Source organism: Pleurodeles waltl, chromosome 5 (assembly GCF_031143425.1).
Source record: "Pleurodeles waltl isolate 20211129_DDA chromosome 5, aPleWal1.hap1.20221129, whole genome shotgun sequence".
NCBI classification, from domain to species: Eukaryota; Metazoa; Chordata; class Amphibia; order Caudata; family Salamandridae; genus Pleurodeles; species Pleurodeles waltl.
Window position 1 is genome coordinate 867,521,554 of NC_090444.1, and position 19,841 is coordinate 867,541,394.

The window sequence follows — 19,841 nt, forward strand, 5'->3', positions numbered from 1 at the left end:
ATATGTCCCACTAAAACTAAAGACTTGAATTTGAATCTTGTATTCGAAGATCTGATGATAAGTACTGTTCTTAGTGTTTTATTGCAAGAAACCATCATCAATTCAAAGGCTAAAGCTGAAGCTTTAGATAACAATGTAGAGGCGATTTCTGAAGAGACTCCAGTTCTATTTCAATTCAAAGAACAACCTTTCAGTGTTAACAGAGATGAAGATCAACTACCTGTAGTAGAAACGCTTTGCAAAGAAACCATTTATGATACCACAAACACACCACAGAGCACTTGCAATGAAGAAATCCCAGTCTTGTCTGAAGATCACCCTAAAGAATTAGCTTGTGGAACTTCTACATTTTCAGATGTTAATCCAGTTTCTAAAGACATGAAAACTCCTGTTGCTCCTGAATTTGATACTCCGAAGTCATCCAAGACGAAAGAAAATTCTGACTTTTTCATGTTTACCTTGAGAACACCAGTTACCCATGTCTCCCAAGTCTCTATGCTTTGCAAGCCTCAGACCACAATCAAAGCAAATACTGCTGCAGAAACAGACATATCCTGCTTGTCAGAAGGAGTTACAGACCTGACAGTTACTAATACGCCAATTATCTCCTCCAAAGAAGAGAGTACTGAACAGGAAACTAATGTCCTAAAGAATACCGCCCATGATGCAATTCTAGATCTCCTTGCTCCTGAATCCACTTCACCAGAAACCAACTCCATGCACTCCTCCCGTATCAATCGAACAATAAAGAGGAAAGACATCAGAGCCCATATGGGTATTAATACATGCTTTGCTCATTGGAAGTTTCACCTATGGCAGGACTGTAAACTTATCCACCAAGGTTGGTGTTGGATTTTCTTGCTGTGGCTGTTCCTCTTCAACTTTTTTCAGCCAAAGGATCGCCTTCTCTTCTTGAGCAGACTGGTGGGAGGGGGTATACTGTTACGACTCAGTCGTCCCATTTCCAGGGGGCGCTGTAAGGGGACTGTCAGAAGTCTGGGAATCACCTTGAACACCTATCTAGAGTCCCTTGCTGACTCCTGTTTGTTTCTCTTTTCTCCATGGTACACTTGTGTAGGACTACATTTGCTTCTTGGGACTGCAAATCCCATAATGCATAGCTTGGTAGTCAGGAAAACCCGGATTCCGTTTCCCATTGTTTTCAATGGGAGAAGTCCAGTTGCTCCTTTTCACTGGATCCTCTCCTCCAGGACTTGCAAGTGTCCGAAACTACACACACCTGAAACCTCTCCTGTGCAGCCCAGCTTGGAACTGCTTATAAGCAGCCATTTCCTCAAGCTCCCTGTCGTGCATCGGACTTCAATTCCTTTGTGTTACAGACCCCTTGTCGGATGGTGTTCCAGTTTTGTTCCTGCTCCCTGTTTCTCTGCCCTGCTCCTGATTGTTCCAGCCAGAGTCTGCTCCCTATTTCTTAGCCTTGTACCTGTTTGTTTCTTCCAAAGCCTGCTCCCTGTTTCTCTGCCCTGCTCCTGCCTTGTTTCAGCCTGAACCTTCTCTCTGTTTCCCAGTCCTGTCTACTGCTCATTTCCTACTCCCTGTATTCCAGTCCTTGCCTGTTCCAGCCAGAGCCTGTTCTCAGTTTCCCAGTCCTGTCTCTGTCTGTCCCAGACAGAAGTTTGCGCCCCGTTTTCAAGTCCTAGACCCGCCTTTGCTTCAGCCTGAGCCTGTTCCTAGTTCTTGCCTCTGCCTCTTTGTTTGTTCCCTTCTGTTTCTTCTTGGTTCTTTGTGTCTGGTAAGTGTTCTATCAGTCTTCACCAGTGTATACGTGTCCTCCTGTGTACTGGGGTTGGCTCCTGGTTTCCAGGAGGCAATTCCAGCCCCCATCCTTGTCCAGTGTTATATGTTGTATTTCGTGCCTAACAGTGACAGTGTGCTATTGCTGTTTTCTCAGGAATCGCCACTGTGTTTCCAGCTGGACCCACAAGAGCGTGTCCTGTGTATGTAAGTACTATCCTTGTTTGTGCTCTAGGGTCCAGAGACAGAATCACTTCTGCTGCCTCCTTTCTATGGGGCTGGCAGGGTGACTATCTGTAAGAGCAAACTGCACAGAGGCATTGAGATTCCCTGTCACTGTGGGAGGTTCTGCGCCTTACTCTGTGTACAACCCCAGCGTGTTTGTCCACTGGTAATCCGTTTCCTGTTTGTTCACACAAGGGTTGCTCTGCTTTTACTTTCCTGTTTCCTGTGCCTATCCATAGCTGTCCTTTCCGTGTATGCCTTTAGCTGCTCTTCTGCCCCAGTACACTACCTCTGTAGGATATTCGGTGACCTCAAGGGGTGTCCCAACCAAAGTCCTGATCAGCCCTGCCTGAAACCGTGACAGTTCTGGGGTGGGGTAATTTACTTACCTTTACTGTATTCTTACTCTCCCAGCGATTCTGCACACACTACACATTTGTCAAGGTGGGGACTCGTGATTCGCATTCCACTTTCTTAGTATATGGTTTGTGTTGCCCCTAGACCCATTTTCTCCCATTGCATTCTATAGCATTTCCTATTGTTTGCACTATCCTATGTCTAATTACTTACCTTATTTTGGTGACTAGTGTATATATTGTGTATAATACTTACCTCCAAGATATTTTTGGTACTGTGTCACCTCAATAAACTACCTTTATTTTTGGTAACACTGAGCATTGTCTTTACTTGTGTTACTTGTACTGTGTACACTATAAGTGGTATTGCATGAACTTTGCATGTCTCCTAGTTCAGCCTAAGCTGCTCTGCTATAGCTACCTCTATCAGCCTAAGCTGCTAGAACACTACTACATTTCACTAATAAGGGATGACTGGATCTTGTATAAAGTGTAAGTACCCAAGGTACCCATTACAAACCAGGCCAGCCTCCTACACATACCTATCTCCATAAGGAGTATTGCCTCTTAGCTATTTTTGGCCTTGTGTCACTAAAATAAAGTACCTTTATTTTTGGCAACACTGAGCATTGTCTTTTATTGTGTATAAGTACTGTGTAACCATAGAGGTATTGCAGGAGGTTTACTTGTCTCCTAGTTCAGCCCAATCTGCTCTGCTACAGCTACCTCTAAACAGCCTAAGCTGATAGAATACTACCTACATTTCACTAATAAGGGATAACTGGACCTGCTATAAGGTGTAATTACCTTCGGTACCCACTACTGTCTGTGCACTATTTCACTCAGGCTGCAATGGCAGTCCTGAAGAAAGGTTTGTCTGAGCTCCTTATGGGTGGCAAAAGAAATGCTGCAGCCCATAAGGATCTCCTGGAACCCCAATGCCCTGGGTACCTTGGTACCATATACTGGGCACTTGTAATGGGGGTCAAGTGTACCCCTACCCTCAGCTCAGAAGTATCTGTCTGGACAATGATTTTGTTTGAGTAATTTGGGCTTTTTAGGAAAGGTGCAGTACAGATAGCCTACTTAAGCTCCTCAAAAGCTTTCTGACAGCTTGCTGCCCACAATACTTTTTTAGGCATCTTTTTAGAAGTGAGATCATTAAGAGGGTCAACAATGGAGCCATAGTTCTTAAAGAACCTCCTGTAATACCCGGTGAGAACTAAGAAGGCTCTGACCTGGATCTGAGTGATGGAGTAGCCCAGTTCATAATGGTCTGGATCTTCCCCTGTAGTGGGTCAATCTGTTCTCCACCTACGAAGTGTCCCAGATAAACCACTTTCCTCTGCCCTATCTGGCATTTTGAAGCCTTAATAGTTAGACTTACCTTTTGCAGGCCCTCCAAAACATTCCTCAGGTGGACCAGGTGGTCATTCCAGGTGGAGCTAAATACAAAAATGTCGTCTAAGTATGCTGCACTAAAACCTTCCAAACCTTGGAGGACTTTATTCACCAGCCTTTGGAAAGCGGCAGGTGCATTTTTTAAACCAAAGGGCATAGCTGTGAACTGATAATGCCCTCCTATGGTTTCAAATGCAGTCTTTGGCCTAGCATCCTCTGATAACTTGTCTACACAAAACCGCATTTCTCTCTTTCCGTTTGGGGATAAGCACCACTGGGCTGGTCCAGGGGTTATCAGAGGGCTCAATAACTCCTAGGTCCAACATTTTCTGCACATCAGATTTAACACAATCTCTGACATGGCCAGGCTATGTATAAATCTTGCTCTTGGCAGGCAAACTGTTGCCAGTATCAATTGTATGTTCACACAAGGTAGCTGTGCCAGGTATGAGGGAAAAGAGGTCAGAAAAGTGGCCTAGCAGGTTTTTGCAGTCCTCCCTGTGCTTTGCTGTGAGGCAGTCTGCAAGCACCACTCCTTCCACTGAGCCATCAGCTTCAGTGTTGGAGAAGAGGTCAGGGAGAGGGTCACTCTTGTCCTCCTGTCCCTCATCTGTGGCCATGAGTAGGGTTAAATCAGCTATATCATAGTAAGGTTTAAGGCCATTGACATGGAGTACCCTTAGGGGACTTCTGGCAGTGCCAAGGTCTACCAGATTGGTGACCACACCTTTCTTCTCCACAATGAGATGGGGTACACTCCATTTATCATGAAGTGCTCTTACACCTTCTGCCCTGGGTGGTACTCAGTCAGGATAGCCTTCTGCCCATGTCATTGCTTTTGAAGCTCTTGACTGGGCTGAAGGTTCTTAGTGGCCTTTTTCATGTGCTCAGCCGTTCCGGACCTCAGGCCAAGTACATAATCCACAATGTCTTGTTTAGGGGGCTTCAATGGTTGCTCCCACCTCTCTTTCACAAGAACAACGTAGGAGGCTGGCCTGGCTTATAGTGGGTACCTTGTGGTACTTACACCTTGTGCCAGGTCCAGTTATCCCTTATTAGTAGATTAGAGGTGTTCTAGCAGCTTAGGCTGATAGAAGTAGCTATAGCAGAGCAGCTTAGTCTGAACTAGGAGACATGCAAAGCTCCTACTATACCACTTATGTGATATTGCACTATATCATAGGAAAACACAATACTCAGAGTTACTAAAAATAAAGGTATTTTATTTTAGTGACAATATGCCAAAAGTATCTCAGAGGATATACTCCCTTAGGATGTAAGTAATATACACAAAATATATAGACACAAACCAAAATCAGGTAAGTAACAGTTAGAAAAGTAGTGCAAACAATGTAGAATCACAATAGAATGCAATAGGGAGAAATAGTCCTAGGGGCAACACAAACTATATACTCCAAAAGTGGAATGGAACCACGAATGGACCCCAGGCCTAGTGTAGTGTGTAGAGGGTCACTGGGAGTGTAAGGAAACACTAAGGGTATCCAAGATACCCCACCCCAAGACCCTGAAAAGTAGGAGTAAAGTTACCCTACTACCCCAGAAAGACAGTAAAGTTGAGATAGGGGATTCTGCAAGGACAACAACTGGCTGCAAAACACTGAAGATGGATTCCTGGACCTGAGGACCTGTAAGGGAAGGGGACCAAGTCCAAGAGTCACGCAGGTATCCGGGGGGGGGGGGGGCAAGAGCCCAGGAAACCCCGGATGAAGGTGCAAGAAGGTTGCCTCTGGATGGAAGAAACCTAGGATTCTGCAACTACGAAGAGAGCTAGGAACTTCTCCTTTGGATGGAAGATGTCCCACGGTGTACTGAAGGTTGCAGAAGTGTTTCCACGCAGAAAGACCGCAAACAAGCCTTGCTAGCTGCAAGAGTCACAGTTGAGGATTTTGGGTGCTGCTGGGGACCAGGAAGGACCAGGATGTTGCCCCTTGGAGAAGGGCCACAGGGGGCGCTCAGCAACACAGAGCCCACGCAGAAGAAGGCAGCATCCGCAGAAGCACCCAAACAGGTACTTAGAAGATCTGAGGACAACGGTCAACTCAGAACAACAAAAGAGGGTCCCACGACGGAGTCCACCTCAGCGAGTTGGGCAATGCAGGACGGAGTGCTGGGGACCTGGACTAGGCTGTGCACAAAGGAAGTCTTGCAAAAGTGCACAAAAGCCCGAGCAGCTGCAGTTCACGCAGTACACAGGATTTCTGTCTGACGTGGGGAGGCAAGGACTTACCTCCACCAAATTTGGACGGAAGGGCCACTGGACTGTCGAAGATACTTGGACCCAGCTCCTGTGTTCCAGGGACCACACTCGTCAGAATGAGAAGGGACCCAGAGGACCGGTGATGCAGACGTTTGGTGCCTGCTGGAGCAGGGGGAAGATTCCGTCGACCCACAGGAGATTTCTTCATGGCTTCCAGTGCAGGATGAAGGCAGGCAGCACTCAAAGCATGCACCACCAGGAAACAGTCAAGAAATCTCGCAGGATTAGGCGCTACAATGTTGCTGGTAGTCGTCTTGCTACTTTGTTGCGGTTTTGCAGGCGTCCTGAAGCAGTCAGCGGTCGATCCTTGGCAGAAGTCGAAGAGGGAAGTGCAGAGGAACTCTGGTGAGCTCTTGCATTCGTTATCTGAAGAAATCCCCAGAGGAGAGACCCTAATTAGCCAGGAAAGGAGATTTGGCTACCAAGAAAGGAGGATTGGCTACCAAGAAAGGTAAGAGCCTATCAGAGGGGGTCTCTGACGTCACCTGCTGGCACTGGCCACTCAGAGCAGTCCAATGTGCCCCAACACCTCTGTTTCCAAGATGGCAGAGGTCTGGGACACACTGGAGGAGCTCTGGGCACCTCCCCTGGGAGGTACAGGTCAGGGGAGTGGTCACTCCCTTTTCCTTTGTACAGTTTCATGCCAGAGCAGGGCTGGGGGATCCCTGAGTCAGTGTAGACTGGCTTATGCAGAGATGGGCACCATCGGTGCCCATCAAAGCATTCCCAGAGGCTGGGGGAGGCTACTCCTCCCCAGCCCTTCACACCTATTTCCAAAGGGAGAGGGTGTAACACCCTCTCTAAGAGGAAATACTTTGTTCTGCCTTCCTGGGCTGGGGCTGCCCAGACCTCAGGAGGGCAGAATCCTGTCTGAGGGGTTGGCAGCAGCAGCACCTGCAGTGTAAACCCCGGATAGGCAGTTTGGCAGTACCCAGGTTCTGTGCTAGAGACCCGGGGATCATAGATCCCCGGGTCATAGAATTGTCCCCCCAAGCCAAATCTGGTATTGGGGTGCCAATCCCATGCATCCCTGGGGCTCCAGCATGGACCCCAGGTACTGCCAAACTAGCTCTCTGGGGTTTTCTCTGAAGCTACTGCTGCTGCTAACCCTCAGACAGGTTTCTGCCCTCCTGGGGTCTGGGCATCCCAGTCCCAGGAAGTCAGAAGAAAGGATTTCGCCTGAGAGAGGGTGTTACACCCTCTCCCTTTGGAAATAGGTGTTAAGGGCTGGGGAAGAATATCCTCCTCCAGCCTCTGGAAATGCTTTGAAGGGCACAGATGGTGCCCTCCTTGCATAAGCCATTCTACACTGTTTCAAGAATCCCCCAGCCCCTGCTCTGGCGCGAAACTGGACAAAGGAAAGGGGAGTGACCACTCCCCTGTCCATCACCACCCCAGGGTTGGTGCCCAGAGCTCCTCCAGTGTGTCCCAGACCTTTGCCATCTTGAATGCAGAGGTGTAAGGGCACAATGGAGACATCTGAGTGGCCAGTGCCAGCAGGTGACGTCAGAGAACCCTCCTGATAGGCTCTTACCTGGTTCGGTATCCAATCCTCCTCTGAGGGTTATTTAGGGTCTCTCCACTGGGTTTCTCGTCAGATAACGAATGCAAGAGCTCACCAGAGTTCCTCTGCATATCTCTCTTCAACTTCTGCCAAGGATCGACCGCTGACTGCTTCAGGACGCCTACAAAACTGCAACAAAGTAGCAAGACGACTACCAGCAACATTGTAGCACCTAATCCTGTTGGCTTTCTCGACTGTTTCCTGGTGGTGCATGCTGAGAGGGCTGTCTGCCTTCACCCTGCACTGGAAGCTAAGAAGAAATCTCCAGTGGGTCGACAGAATCTTCCCCCTGCTAAGGCAGGCACCAAACTTCTGCATCACCGGTCCTCTGGGTCCCCTCTCATTTGACGAGCGTGGTCCCTGGAACACAGGAGCTGGATCCAAGTGACCCCGACAGTCCGGTGGTCCTTCTGTCCAAGTTTGGTGGAGGTAAGTCCTTGCCTCCCCACGCCAGACAGTAATCCTGTTTACTGAGTGATCTGCAGCTGCTAGGGCTTCTGTGCACTTTTGCAAGGATTCCTTCATGCACAGCACAGCCCAGGTCCCCAGCATTCCGTTCTACATTGCTCAGCTCGCTGAGTTGACCTCCAGCTTCGTGGGACCCTCTTTTGTTGTGTTGAGATGACCACCATGCTCAGATTTCTTGAATGCCTCTTCAAGTGCTTCTGTGGGTGCTCCCTGCTTCTGCATGGGCTCTCTCTGTTGCTGAGCACACCCTCTGTCTCCTCCTCCAAGGGGCGACCTTCTGGTCCTTCCTGGACCCGGGCAGCACCCATTATCTTGAACTATAACTCTTGCAGCTAGCATGGGTCGTTTGCAGTCTTTCTGTGTGGAAACAACTCTGCATCCTCCAGCACGCCGTGGGACTTCTTCTGGCCAAAGCAGAAGTTCCTGGCATCTTCTGTTGTTGCAGAATCTTAAGCTTCTTCCACCCAGAGGCAGCCCTTTTGCACCTCCATCTGGGGTTTAGTGGGCTCCTGCCCCCCCCTGGACACTTGTGTGACTCTTGTGCTTGGTCCCCTTCCTTCGCAGGTCCTCAGGTCCAGGAATCCGTCTTCAGTGCTATGAAGTCAGTTGTTGCCTTTGCAGAATCCCCTATCTCGACTTTACTGTCTTTCTCGGGTATTAGGGTAACTTTACTCCTACTTTTCAGGGTCATGGGGTGGGGTATCTTGGACACCCTTAGTGTTTCCTTACAGTCCTAGTGAACCTCTCCACACCACACTAGGCCTGGGGTCCATTTGTGGTTCACATTCCACTTTTGGAGTATATGGTTTGTGTTGCCCCTAGGCCTATTGTCTCCTATTGCATCCTATTGTATAATATAGTGTTTGCACTAGTTTTCTAACTGTTTACTTACCTGATTTTGGTTTGTGTGTATATTTTGTGTATTTTACCTACCTCCTAAAGGAGTATATCCTCTGAGATACTTTTGGCATATTGTCAGTAAAATAAAGTACCTTTATTTTTAGTAACTCTGAGTATTGTGTGTCTTATGATATAGTGCTATATGAAATAAGTGGTATAGTAGGAGCTTTGCATGTCTCCTAGTTCAGCCTAAGCTGATCTGCTATAGCTTCCTCTATCAACCTAAGCTGCTAGAACACTACTAATCTACTAATAAGGGATAACTGGACCTGGCACAAGGTGTAAGTACCATCAGGTGCCCACTATAAGCCAGGCCAGCCTCCTACATTGGTGGTGCAGTGGTGGGATAAGTACTTATAACTGCTTTACCACTTTGTCATTGGGGCTTTTCATAAGAAAAACATATACCAAATACTTCAGAATATACATGGTTAACCTACACAGTTTAACTTTCTTTCTACAAACTTTCTAAAAAGTTTTAGAAAAGTTTTAAAAAGTTTTGAAAAGGTTTGAAAAGTTAAAAAAAAAGTTGTTCTCTTTTCTCTCAAAGTTTCTAAACTTTTTCCTCACTTTCCTAAACCCTTTCTAACAATCATGTCTGCAGTAGAACGTACTCCCACAGTTGTCCAGGCAACCTATGGTAGTTTAAACTTTAAAAGTTTGAGGGTCTCTGCTTAGAAAGAGGTTTAAGCATTGGTAAGAATCCTACAAAAGACTTTCTCCTTAACCTTCTCCTAGAAAGTGACCAGAACCAATCTGGCCCATCTTAGGAACAGGAGGTAGGAGGGGAGGGTACCCAGTCAGACTCAGAGGAGTTCCCTGAAGAGATTGGGGGAGAGTTCTTACAAAGACCTGCCAGCTAACAGGCCATTTAGTGACACCGGTAGCGGGAGGGGGCCAAACACTAGTAGGGCACCTTTTACTCCTAAAGGCCAGGTTACTAGAGTCCAGCCAGTTAGGGACAGGGCTAACTCTGCCAATTCCCACATTTTTTCTGTGTCTCACAATTCCCAAGCATCCCACCCTGAGGATAACCTGATGGAAAGGGAACTCAGAAAGCTGAGGTTAGAAGAGGCCAGGCTGAAGCAAAAACAGCAGCAGCTGGCCTTAGACAGGGAATCTCTGGATGTAGAGGGAAAGGCAGAGGTTGGGGTTAGTTCCCCATGGTGGCAGCAGCAGTGTTTTTGATAACAATCCTGTGAGAGAACAAGATTCCAGAAACCTGCATAAGATAGTCCCCCCTTACAAGGAGGGGGATGACATTAATAAGTGGTTTGCTACACTTGAGAGGGCCTGTATGGTATAGTTGGTCCCTCAAAGGCAGTGGGCTGCTATCTTGTGGCTATCGTTCACTGGTAAGGGTAGGGATAGGCTCCTTACTGTCAGACAAAGTGATGCTAATAACCACAAAGCTTTGAAAGATGCACTCTTGGATGGATTTGGCTTTACCACTGAATAATACAGGATTAAGTTCAAAGACACTAGGAAAGAGTCCTCTCAAGACAGGACACACTTTGTAGACTGTTCAGCGAAGGCCTTGGAGGGTTGGCTACATTGCAGTAAGGTGACTGACTATGAAAGCCTGTATAACCTAATCCTGAGAGAGCATATTTTGAACAATTGTATGTCTGATTTGTTGCACCAGTACTTGGTAGACTCAGATCTGACCTCTCCCCAAAAATTGGGAAAGAAGGCAGACAAATGGGTAAGAAAAAGAGTGAACAGAAAAGTTCATATAGGAGGTAACAAGGATGGCAAGAATAAAAAGATGTTGAAAAATCTCAGGATAAGCATGGGGATAAAGGTAAAACTAAAGATCCTTCTTCAAATCCTAAACACTCTTCAGGGGGTGGTGATAAATCATCTTCTTCCTCTTCTTCACAACCCACACACATTAAAAAGCCTTGGTGCTATGTGTGTAAAAATAAAGGCCACAGGCCAAGGGATATGTCCTGCCCAGGTAAACCCTCTGAGCCTACCACCACTAATACATCAAACTCTAGTGCCCCTAGCAGTAGTGGTAATAGTGGTGGGACTGCTGGCAAAAGTCAAAATAAGGGTGTAGTTGGGTTCACTTTTGGGTCCATCATAGAAACTGGGGTAGTAAGTCACTAGACAGTTTTTACACACCTTGTGGCATTGGCCCTGCCACACTGGCTGCTTGTCCCCTTACAAACGATAAGTACAGGCATACAGTTTCATAAATGGTGTTGAGGGTCAGGCCTAGAGGGACACAGGTGCCAGTATCATTTTGGTGACTGAAAACCTAGTGACTCCTGCACAAAACATAATTTGACAACAGTACAAGATTATTGATGTCCATAACTCCACTACGTTCCTCTCCTTAGCTATAATTCAGTTTAGTTGGGGTGGAGTTACTGGCCCCAAGCAGGTGGTAGTATCACCTAGCTTACCTGTAGACTGTCTCTTAGGTAATGACCTAGGGACCTCAGGTTGGGCTGAGGTAGAGTTTAATACCCATGCAGTTTTGCTGGGTATCCCTGAGGAATTGCTTCCTCTCATTTCAGCTGAAATGAAAAAGCAAAGGAGAGAAAAAGGCCTGAAAACTCAGGATCCTTTTCCAACAACAGGTGAAAAGGGCATCAAAGTATCCCCTACCCATCCTGTCATTCAGTATACCATTCCTGTGGTGGGAGAAACCTCTCCTGGGGTGGCACCTGTACCAAGGGAACCATCAGCTAACACAACTGTACTCCCTGAGGTGGAAGCACCTCTCTGTGGGATAACTAATATTGGTGAGAACAAGTGCACCACTTCAGTTAACATGGAGCATCCCTCCAACCCTCCCAAAGAAACTTTAGTGCAGCAACCCTGCACTGCCTCACAACACTTAGGACAGCAGCCCTGCCCTAGTGTGGAAATCATAGGACAGCATCCCTGCCCTGCTCCAACTCAAGAGAAACAGCAACCCTGTTCTCTCTTACAGCCATATGGACAAAGTGTTTGCCCAGCTATGGCTTTATTGAGACAGCATCCCTGTTTGGCATTCTCAACACTTGAAATAGGTCCAGTGGACCATTCCCATTGCTCTAAACCTAAACATACTAATAGGAACTCTGAGACTATAACTTCACATTGTTGGTTAGCTATAAAACGTCAAACAGGGTGGTTCACATCCCCACAGGGAAGTAACTTGCATTGTTGCAGAATCTTCAGCTTCTTCCACCCGGAGGCAGCCCTTTTGCACCTTCATTTGGGGTTTAGTGGGCTCCTGCCCCCCCCGGACACTTGCATGACTCTTGGACTTGGTCCCCTTCCTTTGCAGGTCCTCAGGTCCAGAAATCCATCTTCAGTGCTTTGCAGTCAGTTGTTGCCTTTGCAGAATTCCCTATCTCAACTTTACTGTCTTTCTGGGGTAGTAGGGTAACTTTACTCCTACTTTTCATGGTCTTGGGGTGGGATATCTTGGACACCCTTAATGTTTTCCTACACTCCTAGTGACCCTCTACACACTACACCAGGCCTGGGGTCCATCAGTGGTTCGCATTCCACTTTTGGAGTATATGGTTTGTGTTGCCCCTAGGCCTATTGTCTCATATTGCATCCTTTTGTATTCTACAGTGTTTGCACTACTTTTCTAACAGTTTACTTACCTGATTTTGGTTTGTGTGTATATTTTGTGTATTTTACTTACCTCCTAAGGGAGTATATACTCTAAGATACTTTTGGCATATTGTCACTAAAATTAAGTACCTTTATTTTTAGTAACTCTGAGTATTGTGTTTCTTATGATTTAGTACTATATGATATAAGTGGTATAGTAGTAGCTTTGCATGTCTCCTAGTTCAGCCTAAGCTGCTCTGCTATAGCTACCTCTATCAGCCTTAGATGCTAGAACACTACTAATCTACTAATAAGGAATAACTGGACCTGGCACAAGGTGTACGTACCATCAGGTACCAAGTATAAGCCAGGCCAGCCTCCTATATAGCCTTATGGCCCTTCTTTCCTGAGCATTCCTGGCTGTAAAAGGTCCCCTCCCTGATTATAGGCCCAAACGCTTGGGTGCAGGGCCTAAAACAACCCCTCAGCAGCAAGAACAATGCTATATAGAAACTAGAGAGCATCAAAATAAAAATAGCATTTGGAATATACATGGTCATGTAACCATACAGTCAGCTCCTAGAGGGCATAACCATGTGAAACGTAAATGGCAAAGAGCACTGCAGTATAAACATATATTCAGCCCCTAAAGGACAAAATGCATTACACATTTTCATGCCTAGCAGGCCTGTTAGAATGTTATTACAAAAAGACCCTTAGAACACATATTTCTTCCAGCTATAAAGCGAAAGCTCAAGCCATGAGAGAGTTAAAAAAGATATTGAATGTTGGGAGAGGAAATAATTTTGTCCCCCCGAACCTAGTGTGGGACCAAGAAGGTGAGCTGGACAGAAAGAGCACGTTGTGTTGAACATTTTGGTGGTGGTCCCATTTGTCCACATGCTGAATTATGGGCAAACATGTGTTGTAAAAGGAAAGCCCGCAAAACATTATGGGGCACTTTTCCCAAGTGCAGTGAATATTGTAGAATTGGCTCTTCTGCCATGCTGGAGAGCCAGGGTTACGGTTTCCCCTTGTGTTTTTTTCTATTTAAAAGGTGCCAGTTTGTATATTTCTTAACTGCTAAACGTAGGAAGAATTTAGAAACGCAGCTGCAAATTTAACCAGTCCTCATGTAAAGCATATTAATATTTCACTTGTGCCCCAAACCACCAAGAGGGCTGTATTTCTTGGTGCACATGATATACAGCGCCCAGAGGCTGGTCAGTCCTCTGTGATTTGCATGCAGTCCTTTGTAGACCCCGGAGGACAGTGCTGCGGCCTTCGCAGTGAGAGGATTCCACGAGAGGTGCCCCGACATGATGGGGAGCCCCCAGAGGGGTGTTTGCTACCAGATGTGTGTAAGGGCTTAGTGCACCTGCTAGCTGTATGACCTCTCCCCCACTACGGATACCACTCAGGGTGCCATTCGACTGAAGGCTTCTCTTCTATTCAAGAGACCAGTCGGTAGTGGGTGCTGCTTAAAGGGGTCTGGCAGCTTTGGAACTAGGCCCATTGATTTTAATCCCAGCTTCAACAGATCAGAGGTGTGTAAACATAGGCAAACTATCTGTCTATATACCAGTGACCAAGTTCCTGTACACAGAACCACACCAACACAAAGCGCTTTGTTGTCAAAAAGTTAGTGCTCCGCTGAGTTTGGGTGCACCTGGAAACGAACCGATATGCGGGACTGCTATTTCGAAGTCTCTGGGCTAAGTTATTGTGAAATTCGACACCTGTAAAAAGCATCTTTTATCAACAAGCTGTCTACAAACTTAAAGCATGAACAGTAGGGCAGAATGAAGACAGGCAGTCCTCAGAGCGTGCACAACCTGGAAACTGTTGCAGTTGCTGGCTGGAGCTGAAGGTCACAGTAGCCTTTCTGGATACTTTATTGAAGTTACAGCAGTACCTGGAGCAGTCTGCGGTTGATCGGACGGTCAGAAGCTGAAGCAGAGGATGTAGAAGAGTCCTGGTGTAGTCTTGCAAACCGAATCTGAGGAAACACCCAGAGGAGGGACCCTAAATAGCCCTGGAGGGGGTTTGGATACTTACCCAGGTATGCACCTATCAAGAGGGATCTCTAACATCACCTGCTGGCACTGGCCGTTCAGATGCTCCCAGAGGGTCTCCACAGCTTGGAATCCAGGATGGCTAATGCCAGGGACACTCTGGAGAGCTCTGAGCACCACCCCTGGGGTGGTGATGAATCGGGGAGTGGTCACTCCCCTTTCCTTTGTCCAGTTTCAGGCCAGACCAGGTACTGGGGGTCCCTGAACCGGTGTAGACTGGATTATGCAAGGAGAGCACAGTTTGTGCCCTTCAAAGCATTTCTAGAGGCTCTGGGATGCTACCCCTCCCATGCCTGTAACACCTATTTCCAATGGGAGAGGGTGTAACACCCTCTCCTAAAGGAAATGCATTGTTCTACCTTCCTGGGATTGAGCTGCTCAATCCCCAGGAGGGCAGAAATCTGTCTGTGAGGTGGCAGCAGCTGGGACTGCAGTGGAAACTTCAGAGAGCTGGTTTGGCAGTACTGGGGGTCCATGGTGGAGCCCCAGGGTGCATGGAATTGGCCCCCAATAACAGATTTGGATTGGGGGTTCAATTTCACAATCTTAGACACCTCACAATTATCCATGTAACAGGGTCCATGTCGAAGGCGGTAACCAAACCACCCCAAGGAGGGACAAATGAAAAGCATTTACCAAGGATAACAAAGGATGTTTGAAAGGCAAGCCAATGAACCAGTGATAGTGATGGGCGTGCTGTGGGTGTGGTTAAAGGCCCACAGATAGATTACAACATGTCAGAGCGCTCGCGCTCCCGACCTAATAAGTGGCTTTGCTTGTACTGATGTCTGTGCTTTACAGGAAGCCAAGTAGGGCGTGAATGCATCTTAATTTGTGTGATTCTTTTTGTCGTAGGTTTGCATTGTGCCTGCTGCAATTGTCGATGTCTCTGGGTCATTTCCCTAGAAACAAAAGCAGCTTCACATTGTAGTCCTCGATGTTCTGTCATGGCCTAAAGGACAAAGAGGGGGATTCATAGAAAGGCAAGGTTAAAATAACAGAGAATCTCTATATTTGAGCTTTCAGAGATAAAGGCATGCACGTTCACAGGCTTATTAATAAACTACTAATGTGGCTGCTGTTTTCTAAGCACAACGATCTTGAAAAGGTGTAGCCCACGAGGAACAACATAACTTAACCCCAAAAACTGCCAAGTTGGGGCTCCACTTCCTTTGTTTTCTGTCAATTTTTCATTACACTAATAGTAAACAGATGTATTATTTACTATAAGTGTAATACAAATGTAGTACAGTTAAATGGAATATGCGATTCCATGGCAGCTGAGGTAAGTAAAAAATACTTTTAAGTGTATGTTGTGTGCGTGCTGCTTTTAAATGTATGTTGTGTGCATGCTTGTGGTGAAAGTGTGTTTATGTGCGAGAGAGAGTGTATGCAAGTGTTAATTTGTGTGCATGTGTAAGTATGTGTGTGAGTGAAAGTGGCAGTCAAAGGGCATATAATGTCACTTCCAATACCCCTGACATTTCGCTGAATTGACGTCCATGCTTCTTTTGCCTTCACACGGTTAGTAGTGACCCAGTGTATGCACCAGAGAAAGTATTCAGAATTGTTTACATTTTGTATGCTTCATAACTTAGCAATTTGTTGAAATGTATCATGGCTAGAAGAAATAGACACCTCATTAACTCATGATATTGAAATCCAAGAGCCCAAAACCGGACACAATGGGCTATAAACAGGAAGTGATTTAACTTGAAAAGTTGTTTAATTTACAAAAAGATTGCACATGGTTACTTTTAAAATGTTATTAAGTTGTTTACAGTGCAAAGGAAATCAATTGTCATTTTCACCTGCAGATTTTTATAGAATGAAACTTTTTTCCCAATTGTTATGTTTGTAAGACACCACTGAAGACAATGGAATGGCTCATGGCTATTAACAGCTTGTATAGGCCTTCTTCTCCAACATTCCATTGTTTGTTTTTCTGTTTCTCTCTGTTTAAATGAAAACATTCTACAATCAGTGGGAGGACTGTTCTAATAGCCTTATGGCCCTTCTGTTCTGAGCAATCCCATCGGTAAAAGGTCCCCTCCCTGATTATAGGCCCGAGACGCCTGGGTTCAGGGCCTATAACAACCCCTCAGCAGCAGGAACAATGCTATATAGAAACTAGAGAGCATCAAAATAAAAATAGCATTTGGAATATACATGGTCATGTAACCATACAGTCAGCTCCTAGTGGGCATAACCATGTGAAAAGGGGTGTTTGCTACCAGTTGTGTGTAAGGGCTTAGTGCGCCTGCTAGTGGGACGACAACTCGCCCACCCTGGATACCACTCAGGGGGTCCTTCAATTGAAGGCTGCTCTCCTATTCCAGAGACCACTCAGCAATGGGTGCAGCCTAAAGGGGTCTGGCGGCTTTGGAACCAGGCCCATTGATTTTAATCCCAGCTTCAACAGATCAGAGGTGTGTAAACATAGGCAAACTGTCTATCTACCAGTGACCAAATTCCTATACACAGAACCACACCAACACAAGAGTGCTTTGTTGTCAAAAAGGTATCGCTCCGTTGAGTTTGGATGTGCCTGGAAATGAACCGCTATGCAGCACTGCTATTTCCCAGTCTCTGGGCTAAGTTATTGTGAAATTCGACACCTGTAAAAACCCCAGAGGGGTGTTTGCTACCAGCTGTGTGTAAGGGCTTAGTGCACCTGTTAGCTGTATGACCTCTCCCCCACTACGGATACCACTCAGGGTGCCCTTCGACTGAAGGCTTCTCTCCTATTCAAGAGACCAGTCGGTAGTGGGTGCTGCTTAAAGGGGTCTGGCAGCTTTGGAACTAGGCCCATTGATTTAAATCCTAGCTTCAACAGATCAGAGGTGTGTAAACATAGGCAAACTATCTGTCTATATACCAGTGACCAAGTTCCTGTACACAGAACCACACCAACACAAAGCGCTTTGTTGTCAAAAAGTTAGTGCTCCACTGAGTTTGGGTGCACCTGGAAACGAACCGATATGCGGGACTGCTATTTCGAAGTCTCTGGGCTAAGTTATTGTGAAATTCGACACCTGTAAAAAGCATCTTTTATCAACAACCTATCTAAAAACTTAAAGCATGAACAGTAGGGCTGAATGAAGACAGGCAGTCCTCAGAGCGTGCACAACCTGGAAACAGTTGGAGTTGCTGGCTGGAGCTGAAGTTCCAGGTCACAGTAGCCTTCCTGGATACTTTATTGAAGTTACAGCGGTTCCTAGAGCAGTCTGCAGTTGATCGGACAGTCAGAAGCTGAAGCAAAGGATGTAGAGGAGCCCTGGTGGAGTCTTGTAAACCGAATCTGAGGAAGCACCCAGAGGAGAGACCCTAAATAGCCCTGGGAGGTGGATTGACTACTTACCCAGGTATGCACCTATCAGGTGGGGTCTCTGACATCACCTGCTGGCACAGGCCACTCAGATGCTCCCAGAGGGTCCCCACACCTTGGAATCCAAGATAGCTAACACCAGGGACACACTGAAGAGCTCTGAGCACCACCCCTGTGGTGGTGATGAATCGAGGAGTGATCACTCCCTTTCCTTTGTCCAGTTTCAGGCCAGAGCAGGGACTGGGGTCCCTGAACCGGTGTAGACTGGATTATGCAAGAAGGGCACAGTTTGTGCCCTTCAAAGCATTTCTGGGCTCTGGGAGGCTATCCCTCCCATGCCTGTAACACCTATTTCCAATGGGAGAGGGTGTAACACCCCTCTCCTAAAGGAAATGCATTGTTCTGCCTTCCTGGGATTGAGCTGCTCAATCCCCAGGAGGGCAGAAACCTGTCTGTGAGGTGGCAGCGCTGGGACTGCAGTGGAAACCTCAGAGAGCTGGTTTGGCAGTACTGGGGTCCGTGGTGGAGCCCCAGGGTGCATGGAATTGGCCCCCAATAACAGATTTGGATTGGGGGTTCAATTTCACAATCTTAGACACCTCATATGGCCATATTCGGGGTTACCATTGTGAAGCTATGTAGCAGACACTTATAATGGTGTCCCTACACTCATGAAGTCCGGGAAATTGGTCCTGGACAGCGTGTGGGCACCTTTGCTAGTGCAAGGGTGCCATCACACACAGTAACAGTGTTACAATGGTAATAGAGAAACTGGTACACCCTGAACAACACCTACTTGGTCACCAGTACCAAGTGACAGACGCTTATAACAACACTCTTAGCCACCCCATGGCTGTTGTGAATCTCAAGTGGGGAGGGGGTTACTGGTCCAAAGAAAGTTGTGGTTGCCTCAGATTTAGCTGTAGACTGTCTTCTATGGAATGATTTAGAGACATCAGCTTGGGCAGAAGTGGTGTTGGAGGCTCATGCAGCAATGCTGGGCATTCCTGGGCATATTTTTGGTTTGACAAGGGCTCAGGCCAAGAAGCAAAAAGGACAGGGTGACTTGGATCCTGGAACAATGGACCAAGTGCTCCCTAAAGCTAGGGGTAGCAAGGGTAAATCCCTACCCACTATCCCTCCCTCTACAGATGATTCTCCTTCTGAGGAAGAAGAATTTCCTCCCTGTGCAGAACCTTCACCAGATGAGCTGGCAGCAGACACTGCTGAGCTTTTGGGTGGAGGGGGGCCTGCCAGGGAGGAGCTGAGTGTGGCACAGTAAACCTGTCCCACATTAGAGGGTCTCAGACAGCAAGCTGTCAAACAGCAAAATGGGGATGTCAGTGACTCACATAGAGTTTACTGGGAGGACAACCTCTTGTACACAGAGGCAAGGGATCCAAAACCTGGAGCAGCCAGGAGATTGGCCATTTCCCTGCAGTACAGGGAGTTCCTCCTAACTCTGGCGCAGAACATTCCCTTGGCTGGACATGTGGGTCAGATAAAAACATGGAAAAGGCTTGTCCCCCTGTTTCCCTTGCCTAGGATGTCAGAGGACACAAAATACTTTTATAAGTCCTGTGTGTTGGAAAGTACCATCTTGCCTGGCATGTTACCCCCATATTTCACTGTATATATGTTGTTTTAGTTGTATGTGTCTCTGGGACCTTGCCAGCCAGGGCCCCAGAGCTCATAAGTGTCCCCTGTATGTGTTCCCTGTGTGATGACTAACTGTCTCACCGAGGCTCTGCTAACCAGAACCTCTGTGGTTATGCTCTCTCATTACTTTCTAAATTGTCACTAACAGGCTAGTGGCCAATTTCACCAATTCACATTGGCATACTGGAACACCCTTATAATTCCCTAGTATATGGTACTAAGGTACCCAAGGTATTGGGGTTCCAGGAGATCCCTATGGGCTGCAGCA

At 46.8% G+C, this 19,841-nt stretch overlaps 1 long non-coding RNA gene across 1 annotated transcript in view; it reads left to right on the top strand.

Moving 5' to 3' along the window:
- LOC138297325 (uncharacterized) overlaps positions 1-19,841 on the top strand; it is a 144,178-nt gene that overhangs the window by 55,210 nt on the left and 69,127 nt on the right. The gene's annotated exons all lie outside the window — the stretch shown is intronic.